The sequence below is a fragment of the Cyprinus carpio genome, chromosome A17 (genome assembly GCF_018340385.1).
Source record: "Cyprinus carpio isolate SPL01 chromosome A17, ASM1834038v1, whole genome shotgun sequence".
Classification (NCBI taxonomy): Eukaryota; Metazoa; Chordata; class Actinopteri; order Cypriniformes; family Cyprinidae; genus Cyprinus; species Cyprinus carpio.
In genome coordinates this window covers 20,938,228-20,948,930 of record NC_056588.1, presented here as the reverse complement: position 1 = coordinate 20,948,930, position 10,703 = coordinate 20,938,228, and the positions used below count along the sequence as shown (strand labels likewise).

Genomic DNA, 10,703 nt, shown 5'->3' with positions numbered 1-10,703 from the left:
TAATTATTATTATTACTATAAAATTAATTCCGCTCAAAGCTTTGTACCTTTTTTTTTTCATCTCAGAAACGAGTTTTTATACAGTACTGTGAAATGTATCAAATTGTAAATTTATTAGATGTGAACCAATTATTAAACAAAAATATCTGATAGTTTAATGTGCTCAGCAATATTGGCATCGCTAATTTAGTATATGGCAAGAATATGGTATTTTCTTGTTATCAAATGACAAACGCGCCCATTAAAAGAAGAGTGGGTAGTGCACGCGCATGCACGCACACAGCATATGCTTGCTTAAGCAGACATATACTCGTACACGCACACGCTCACATAGCGCAAACACACTCCTTCACTTCTAAGCACACGGCAAAAATGCCGAGAGAGCCGGATTCACTCAAGTCGTGAAAGAGCCCTGATGATAGTTGCCTGAACAAGAGGACCAAATGGCTCCAAGGACCCTTCAGATGCGTCATTATAATCATTTACTTCTTATTTGAGACACACTTTGGCACATCCTCAGTGTTTGGACTACCAGCCACCTTTCAAACCCCCTTCCCAATCTTGAGTTTTGCAGGCACTATGAGAAATTTCCAGGCTGTTGTGACCAAAAACGGACAAGCAGTATTGCAATGAGATACTGGGATATAATGGACTTGATTGGTGATGAGGCATATGCAGTGTGCGGTGATTTGGTAAAAGATATTATTATGTGTCAGGTAATACCTGATCCTTTTTTATTAACAAATAAGCTGAAATATCTGCCGTAGTACATTGCACTTTTTATATATTTTGTGTTATGTTTTAACAAGGTTGTTTTTGAAATGCCTAAATGTGTGTTAGAAGGTGGGTATCTGAAAAGTTGCACTTCCATATATATTATAGTATTATATTATATTATATTATTGCTAATTTGAACAATTAATACTGCTCTGAAGAGCATTTATTTTTATAAGCCTAATATCCTGCATTCGCTTCATTGCTCTCTTTATATTAAATAGTTTAATGTCAAATCTGAAATGTAAGGGGATGTAATTTGTACGATATATATAGAGATATATATATATATATAGTGAGTATATATATATATATGGTATATATAGTTTGGAAGAGTTTGCTTTTGCACAGCAGAATGGCGTAGTCTACAAATATGAAAACTTTAATACGCTTAAATATCAAAGCAAATCGGCTCTTCAGTACAGACTGACTTCTGATGTAAATACATTTGCAGAAATTTACAGTAAATTCTTTTTATCTGTGGTGCTTGGCAAGACAATCAAGCTTTCAGTCTTATTATTGCTTATGCATATGGTTAGATGTGAGAGCTTTAAAAACAAAAAATCCATAAATCTGAAGATTATAGTGTGTTTGTGCTACAGATTAAATGGATGCCTCCTATTTTTTTTAAGTTGTACAGTTGATTTTGAAGTACTTTTATATGTAGTTTTCACTGGGAGATTGCTTTCTAAGGAGCAAGGTCATATTATAGAGCAGGGGTTCAGTTCTGTACTTGAGCCCTACCTTCCTGGAAAGTAGCTAAGCTCCAGTCCTAATTAAATACACCTGAACCAGTTAAGCTCTTCAGGATAAATGCTAGATAATTACAAACAGGTCGACTTAAATTCGGAAAATAAAGTCTTGCACATTTTAATGCCTTTTGAATGGAAATGAGATATTGCTCCCTTCCAAACTGGGCATCATTGTGGAATAATGCCTTGGAAGTCCACATTCGACAGGGCACTCATAGCTCTAATAGAATGAACGGTTGAAGCGATAAGTAGCCATAAAACAGAGCGGGGATACGTGTTTGACTAGAAAGGAGAACCACTGATTTAGACAATGTTTTATAATTTAGACTGATGATTAGGACATCATATACTAGTGTTGTAGTATCAAGCCGGGACCCCGTCTGGAGTCTGAATAAAGGCTCAGTCCAAATGCTCCCAAGTCCATGAAAATTTTCTTGGAATCGGACTCAAGGATGGGTCTACAACACTGGTTGGAACTGATCACTACAGCATGGAAGAACTCCAGGAATGGACGGGGCCCCCTGTACAGACTTGAACATCAAAGACTTTTGACTTGAACCAGAAACTTCAGAAAGTGTAAAGTCTAGTTAATTTTAAGGCTTGTATTGCTTTTTCGCAGGAGTGTTCTCCTTATGCCGACATTGTTTGATGCTGAAGACCCGTACACTCCAGTGCGCACCTCCGGACTGTGCTTCACTTACTGCTCCGATTTCCACAGCAAGTGCCATTCTGTGGTCAAGTACCTAACCGACAGCCGAACCCTGCTGGGGGACGTGTGAGAAAGACCGCTCGCATTTCTGCAACCTCATTAACCTCGCTGACCAGGACTACTGCTCCCCCAACGTCCTGAGGAACAATGACCTGTAAAAGCAATCTGGGCAAGGTGGTGGAGGACACCAAGGCTGCCTCCCAGCTGTGCTTGACGAAGTGGCCAATGGGCTGGGAACCCTGTGCTGTGGGTCCACAGCGGAGATGATACCCACCGCATGTTCGTGCCGGGAACAGGTTGGCTTCGTATGGGTGTATCTGAAAGACGCAGCCGCTTAGAACAGCCCTTCCTGGACATTAGCGGAGAGGTTTTACCCACAGTGGCTGGGAGATGAAAGAGGTTTCCTGGGTCTCCCTTCCATCCGAAGTACAAAACAATGGGCGCTTCTTCATCTACTACTCCATTTTTGATCAACGGCATGCTGGAGAAATTATCACGAGATAAAGGGTCTCGATCATGACATGACGTGGCAGACCCCCACTCAGAGGGTTATAGGTTTGATCCATGCACATGCTGTCAAAATACCGTGTTCAAGGAATAGTTCACTCAAAATGTATAAATCTGTTATTTTCTCACCTAAAGTTGTTCCATATCCGCATGCTGTTATTTTTTCTGTGGAACTAAAACTCTTCTCTTTCATTAGATTATTCTTTTTTTTCCTTGCATTAAATATTCGTCTTTACATGTTGGTAAAGTCTAAAAAAAAAACAATAATTCAAATTATGATATCTCATGTCAAGCTACAGGCAATGATATCATCAACCTCATGGTTCTTTCATGTCTCATGACCAAATTAAGTCTGAGTCAAAACTCACACCATAGTTTGATTTTCTGTGAAAATGAACTGTCTCACGCAAAGCTATCATCAACGGTTTCAGAGGACTTAAAATATTGTGGTACAGACCTTTTTATGGTGCTTTTATGTTTTGTTTTTGCCTTCTTGGATGCCTTCTAGTCACTACAAATTGTCATTGTATGGAAAATACTGTAAGAAAGTAAAAAAAAAAAAAAAATTCTGCCTGATCCAAAAAAAAAAAAAAAAACGGATAAAGGGTTTTTGGGAAGGGCATGTGGTGAGTACATATCAGTTTTGTGTGAACTATCCTTTTAAAGATGACAGTAGATTTTAAAATATAGGCTATTTTATGCAGATTTCCTCCTTAATTTTTGTAAGTTCTAAACAAATATGTATCTACAGAGTTCTTCTTGAGATTGAGGGCCTGCTGCAAACCATAAGGGTGGGCAGCTTCTGTTTGGTCTAGACGGATATCTATACATCTTTACAGGGGATGGTGGCAAAGCAGGAGACCCTTTTGGAAAGTTTGGAAATTCCCAAACAGGTAAGAACAGTTTTAAGCTGACAAAATTGATTGGTGTTAGAATTAATAATAGAGTGTTACAAATCATGCTTAGTGCTTTTATAAATTCTCTCCAGTAACTCCCCTCAACACCCTTTTTCATAAACGTTTTACCGCTATGCAAATAGTTTTCAGATCAGCATTATTAGGAAAAGTGCTTCGGTTGATGTGGATGGTAGCAGTATAGATGGGAAGCCCTATAAGATTCCTCCAGACAATCCCTTTCTCAGAGAGCCTGATGCAAAAACCAGATCTATGCCTCGGTTTTGAGGAATATGTGGGCGCTGCTCAGTGGATCGAGGGGGTCCGCTCACAGGTTTCGAGAGGGGAATATTTTGCGGTGATGTGGTCAAATCGTATGAGGGGGTTGACATCATTGTGAAAGGAGGAAACTATGGATGGAGGGCCAAAGAAGGCTTTGAGTGCTTTTACATAATTATGCCAGAACTCTTTTCTAGGTGAGCTGGACTGTAGATAACCACACACCCTCTGGTCAGAGAAAATGGCAGATCAAAAGGAGCATTCCAAACTTTTTACTGCTCACTGAATTGGTCACTAGAGAACTTCATACCACTGGCTATCAAAAAATTTGTGCTCCTGATTTCTGGAGATTGTCAAATTTTTAGCTTTTCAAAGTATTTTAAATGAATGGTTTAAAAAAAATGCCATAATTTACTCCCAGTCATTTAATATACTATTTTCTTTCATTCCGTGGAATTCACTAGGAGACCTTAAGCAGAATGTCTAAGCTTGTTTTTTTTTATAAAAAGTTGATTTATACTTCCAAACTCCCAAATAAAAAACAGAACAATTGTCACATGGCTATGGAAAGCACACAAGCGAGTAAAAATATGCAAAAAAAGTCCTTTAATAATAATCCACAGGCAGGAGAAACATAAAAAATATACATAAAAAAACATCAATAATAGAACTGAAGAGCTATGGCAAAACAGGGCTTAAAGGTTACTCCCACCCCAAAATAGACATTTTGTCATTTAATCACTTACCCCATGTCGTTCCAAACCAGTAAAGGTTTGTTTTGTCTTCAGAACACCCTTTAAGATATTTTGGATGAAAACCGGGAGGCTGTGACTGTCCCATAGACTGGGCCCAAATAAAGGTCCAGGAAAGTATGAAAAGCATCGTCAGAATCTGCCTTGATCTGCCATCAGTGATTCAACCAAACATTATGAACGATGACAATACTTTTTGTACACTAATAAAACAAAAATACGACTTTTTTCACAATTTGTCTCCTCTGTATGACACAGAAGGGATACGCTGCCCTGCGTTCAGTTTCATATTCTCCAAAATGGTGCTCGCTGATGTGGAGTGACACAGAGGGGACAAATTGTTGAATAAAGTCGTTATTTTTGTTTTATTAGCATACCCAAAAATTTTTGTTGTTCTTTATAATGTTGCGGTTGACCACTGATGACAGATGGGCTATTCTGACGATGCTTTTCCCTACTTTCTGGAACTGACAGTGTATTTTTCTTGGCAGTCTATGGGACGGGCCAAGCCTCCCCGTTTTCATCAAAATATCTTAAATTCGTTCCGAAACGACAAGCTTTTAGGGTTGGAAGAATGGGGGTTAATGACAAAAGGGTTTAAAGACAAATTTTCATTTTGGGGGAGTATCCCTTAAATGGGGGAGGGCAATCGGGAGAAACAGATACAGGTGTGGAGTAATTTAAAACAATAAAACCCAATGAGGAAACTAATGAGGAAACACAGGCAACTGGAACACAGAGAAACAAAACCAAAACACAACAGAACAGAAACATTACACCAATATTCAGAATAGTGATCAATTATATGGGTTAAATATGGGTTTCACAATGGCAAATTCTTAGTTAGTCTTCCCAATCTTGAATTTTGTAACATCCTTGATTTTGAAGTGTTCTGAAGTCCTATGATAGACTTGTGTGAGAAAATGTATTTATAATGTTGTCCTCTGCATTGCTCTCTAGACTTATTTAAGGCTGCATTTTTCAAACCAGCTGAATTGCAATTGGTCACATGACACAAGAAACGATGACGTTTGGTGACAGTGAGATCTAATGTAATGTGACTAAGCCTAAATTCAGTATAATAATGGCTTAAATTTTAGTCTGTTCCTCAGACAAAATTAATGTAAAGCTACTTTAAGAACTGAAAGTGACAAGCCGTGTGGCCAAGTATGGCGACAATTTTTCCTGCGGCACCCATGGAGCAGCTGGGGGTTCGGTGTCATGCTCAAGGGTCTCATATCAGTCGTGCTATTGAAGGTGGAAGAGAGCGCTGGTTATTTACTCCACCTGCCAGTACTATGACTCGAACCCACAACCTTTGAGTTACAAGTCTGCCCCTAGAATATAACACACAGTTGCATGTATCAAATTTATTATAGTTTTTTTTTTCTGTCTTTTTTAGAGGTTGGCACTATCTTAGAATGTAGGAAGCATGTTTGAGATTCTGGATTCATAAAACATCTAATTTTGTGTTTTAACAAAAAGAAGAGAAATAATTCAGAATCAAAGCAACACAAATAATGAAGAAATGATAACAGAAGGTGCTTTTTAGAATGAAATTGAATGAAACTGATGAACTTATCAGCAAGTATATAACTACATAATGAAAAAGCTCTCATTTATTTACACATTGTTTTAATTACACAAATCCTGTTGAAGCCCACAAAAATATATTTTGTTTTTATAGATGACATTCTTCCGTATTTGCCTATGGACACCATGTTTTTTTTTTTTTTAATTTTTTTTCTCTTTTTTTTTTTTTTTTTTTTTTTTTTTTTTTTTTTTTTTTTTTTTTTTTAATTTTTTTTATTATTTTTCATTTTTTTTTTTATTTTTTTTTTTTTTTATTAATTTTATTTTTTTTTTTTTTTTTTATTTTTTCCTTTTTTTTTTTTTTTTTTTTTTTTTTTTTGAGAATTTTAATTTTTTTTTTTTGTCATTTTTTCAGGGTTTTTTATTCTACAAAAATTTTTTTTTTTTTTTTTTTTTATTAATTTTCTTTGTTCGTTTTTTTTTAATTTTTTTTTTTTTTTTTTTTTTTGTTTTTTTTTTTTTTTTTTTTTTTTTTTTTTTGTTTTTTTTTTTTTATAAAACCTTTTCTTTTGTTTTTTTTTTTTTTTCTCACTCATTTTTTTTTTTTTTTTTTTTTTTTTTTTTTTTTTTTTTTTTTTTTTTTTTATTTTTTTTTTTTTTTTTTTAATTTTTTTTTTTATTTTTTTCTTAAAAAGGATTAATTTTTTTTTTTTTTTTTTTTTTTTTTTAATTTTTTTTTTTTTTTTTTTTTTTTTTTTTTTTTTTTTTTTTTTTTTTTTTTTTTTTTTTTTTTTTTTGTTTTTTTTTCTTGTTTTTTTTTCTTTTTCTTTTTTTTTAAGTTTTTTTTTTTACATTTGTTTTTTGTTTTTTTTTTGAACACATTTTTTCTTTTTTTTTTTATTTTAATTTTTTTTTTTTCTTTTTTTCTTTTATTTTTTTTTTTTTTTTTTTTTTTTTTTTTTGGCCTTTTCTTTTTTTTTTTGTTTTTTTTTTTTTTTTTTTTTTTTTTTGTTTTTTTTTTTTGGTTTTTCTTTTTAAATACTATCTATTATACGTAGTTTTTTTTTTTTTTTTTTTTTTTGGGTTTTTTTTTTTTTTTTTTTTTTTTTTTTTTTTGTTTTTTTTTTTTTTTTTTTTTTTTGTTAATTTTTTTTTTTTTTTTAATTTTTTTTTTTTTTTTTTTTTTTCTTTTATTTTTTTTTTTTTTTTTATGTGTTCATGCTATACTGTGAGATGGGTGTCTGATGTATGGAAATGCCTGTTTGTTTGTTTATTATTATTTTATTACAGTGCCTTTAAAATAAATTGAATCTAGTAAAGGATTAAAAAATACAAATTATTTTTAAAGCTGAAAAAATTAAAAAACTAAACATAAGCAGTCTGATTTTTTGAAATAATTAATGATGGTAAATCAAGACAAACATTGCTGGAACCAGCGGAGATAAATGGCAATTGAAAAAGTTTTACAATAGCAAAACCCTTCATTAACCCAGCTGTTTGTAATCCCTCCCTTTAAAAAGAAGTGGGAGAAAAAAGGGGTTTATTACTAAGGAGCTGTAGAAGGTTATTTTCCTCACATACACCACACCTTGTTTCTTTTTTAAATAATTATGTGCTTTAAATTTCTTTTTTCTTTACGTACTAAAGGGGGCCTAAATGTTTAAGGGTTTTGGGGTTATTTCCTTGCACCCCCCTGTCTGTTTTATTTACAGGAGGGACCTCCAGGAAAATGCAGATACAAGCCACTTCCTGTAAAGATCAGAGGGAAGAAAGTGCCATTCATACCTAGAGAATGTAATAATATTTACTTTTTTTTTTTTTTTTTTTTCTGTTTTATATATTTTTTTTTTTTTTATTATTTTTTTTCTTTTTCTTTTTTTTTTTTTTTTATTTTTTTTTTTTTTGCTTTTAATTTCAATTAACTATAATAAACCTAACTTTTTTTTTTTTTTTTTTTTTTTTTTTTTTTCTTTTTTTTTTTTTTTTTTTTTTTGTTTTTTTTTTTTTATTTTTTTTAAAATTTTTTTTTTTTTTTTATTTTTTTTATTTTTTTTTTGTTTTATTTTTTTTTTTTTTTTTTTTTTTTCTTTTTAGCTTTATTTAAATTTTTTTTTTTTTGTTTTTTTTTTTGTTTGTGTTTAACAATGGTTGATTTTTTGTTTATTGTTGATTATTTTTTTAATATTTTTTTTTTTTTTATTTTTTTATTACTTTTTTGTTTTTTTATTTTTTTTTTTGATTTTTTTTGAGTTTTTTTTTTTGGAGTGTTTATTTTTATTGGTTAAATTGTTTTTATTTTCTGTTTTTTTTTTTTTTTTTTTTTTTTTTTTTTTTTTTTTTCATTTTTTTTGTTTTTTTTTTTATTTTTTTTTTTTTTTTGTTTTTTTTTCTTTTTTTTTTTAATTTGTTATTTTTTTTTTTTTTTTTTTTTTTTACTTTTTTTCTTCATATTTAAATTTTCATTTTATTTTGTTTTATAATTTTATTAGGTTTTTGTATAATTTTTTTAATTTGTTTTTTTTTTTTCTTTTTTTTTCTATGGTTTTTTTCATTTTTTTTTGTTTTTGATTTACATGTTAGTTTTGTTTTTTTAAAAAAAAAATGAAAAAAAAAGAAAAAAAAAAAAAACAAAAAAAAAAAAGTTTTTTCATTTTTGAATAAAATGTATTATTTTTTTATTTTATTTTATATTTTCTTTTTTTTATTTATTTTTTTTTATTATTGTGTTTTTTTTTTTATTTTTGACACTATTTTTTTTTGTTTTAATTTTTTTTTTTATGCTATTGTTTTTATTATAATTATTCATTTATCTTTATTTTATATTTCTTTATAATTTTTTTTCTTATTTCTTATTTATTTTTTTGTTTGATTTCTTATTTTTTTTTTTATTTTGATTGTTTTTCTTTATTTTTTATTTTTTATTATTTTATTATATTTTTTTAGTTTTTTTTTGTTTTTTTTTTATTTTTTTTTGTTTATTTATTTTTAATATAACCATTTTTTTTAATTATTTTTCTATGATTTTTTTTTATTGATTATTCTGTCAATATTTTTAGTTATTTTTTTTTTTTTGTTTTTTTTTTTTTTTTCATTTTTTTTTATTTTTTATTTATTTTTTTGTTTTTTGTAATTTTTGGTGTTTTTTTTTTAATGTTTTTATATGTTTTCTATAGTTGTTTTTTTTTTTTTATTTTTAATTTTTTTCTTTTTGGTTCTTTTTTTTTGTTACATTTATTTATTGTTATTTTATTTATATTTTATTTTTTTTTCTATTTTTTTTATATTAAATTTTTTTTATTTTATTTATGTGATTTAAATTCATATTTTTTTTTTTTCCCCTTTTTTTTTTTTTATATTCTAATTTTTTATTTTATTATTTTTTTTGTTGTATTTTGTTTTTTTTCTTTTTTTATTCATGCCTTTTTTTTTTTGTTTTATTTTTCTCTAACTTTTGTTTTTTTTTTTTGTTACAGGCTTCCATGCTGTCGTATTTCATCTTTTTTTTACTGTATTTTGTGTATGCAGTTTTTTTTCTTTTTTTTTTTTTTTTATCTATTGTTTTTTTTACTTTTCTCTAAATTCTTTTTTTCTTTTTTGGTTTTTTTTATTAGATTTTTATAAAGTTTCTTCTTTTTTCCACATTTTTTTTTTTTGTTTTATTATATTTTATTTTATTAATTTTTTTTATTTTTTTTTTTATTTTTATTTTTATTTGTTATTTTTTTTTTTTTTTTATTCTTTTATTATTTCTTGTTTATTTTTTTTTTATTACTTTTTTTTTTTTAATATTTTTTTGTTTCGATTATTTTTTTTTTTTTTTTTTTTTTTAACATTAATAATAATAATAATAATTTTTTTTTTTTGAAAATATGAATTGTTTTCTGCAGAAACTTTTTTTTTTTGTTTTTTATTCATTTATTTTTATTTTTATTTTTTTTTTTTCATTTTTTTTTATTTATTATTTTTATTATTTTATTTTTATATATATTTTTTTATTTAGTTTTAATTTTTCAATTACTTTTTATTTTTTTGTTTTTATTTTTTTATTTTCTTCTTTTTCTACTCCCAAACAATATTTTTTTCCTTTTATTTTTTTTTATTATTCATTTTTAATCTTATTTTTCTCCTACCAAAAAACTCAACTACTTCCCCAAAACAAATTTTTTTTTTTTTTTTTTATTTTATTTTGTTTTTTTTTTTTATTTTTTTTTTTCATTTGTTTTTTTTCTTTTTCGTTCTTTGTGTATTTTTAACTCATTTTTTTTTTCCATTATGTATTTTTAATTTTAAATCTCTATTTTTTTTTTTTTCATTAGTTTTTTTTTTTATATTTATTTTTTTTGTTTTTTTTTATTTAAGTTCAATGCAGATTTAAAATCATAAGAAATAGTTTACTTATACTGTTTTTGAACCCAAATCTTTGCATACAGGAAACACTGCATCTAACAATGGTTTGGGGAAAAAAAAAGTTAATTAAAAAATAATAATAAACAAAAGCATATAC

General features: G+C 28.0%; 1 pseudogene; it reads left to right on the top strand.

Moving 5' to 3' along the window:
- The first annotated feature begins 372 nt into the window (after nucleotides 1–372).
- LOC122148239 lies at nucleotides 373–4,131 on the top strand (annotated as a pseudogene).
- The last annotated feature ends 6,572 nt before the right edge of the window (nucleotides 4,132–10,703 follow it).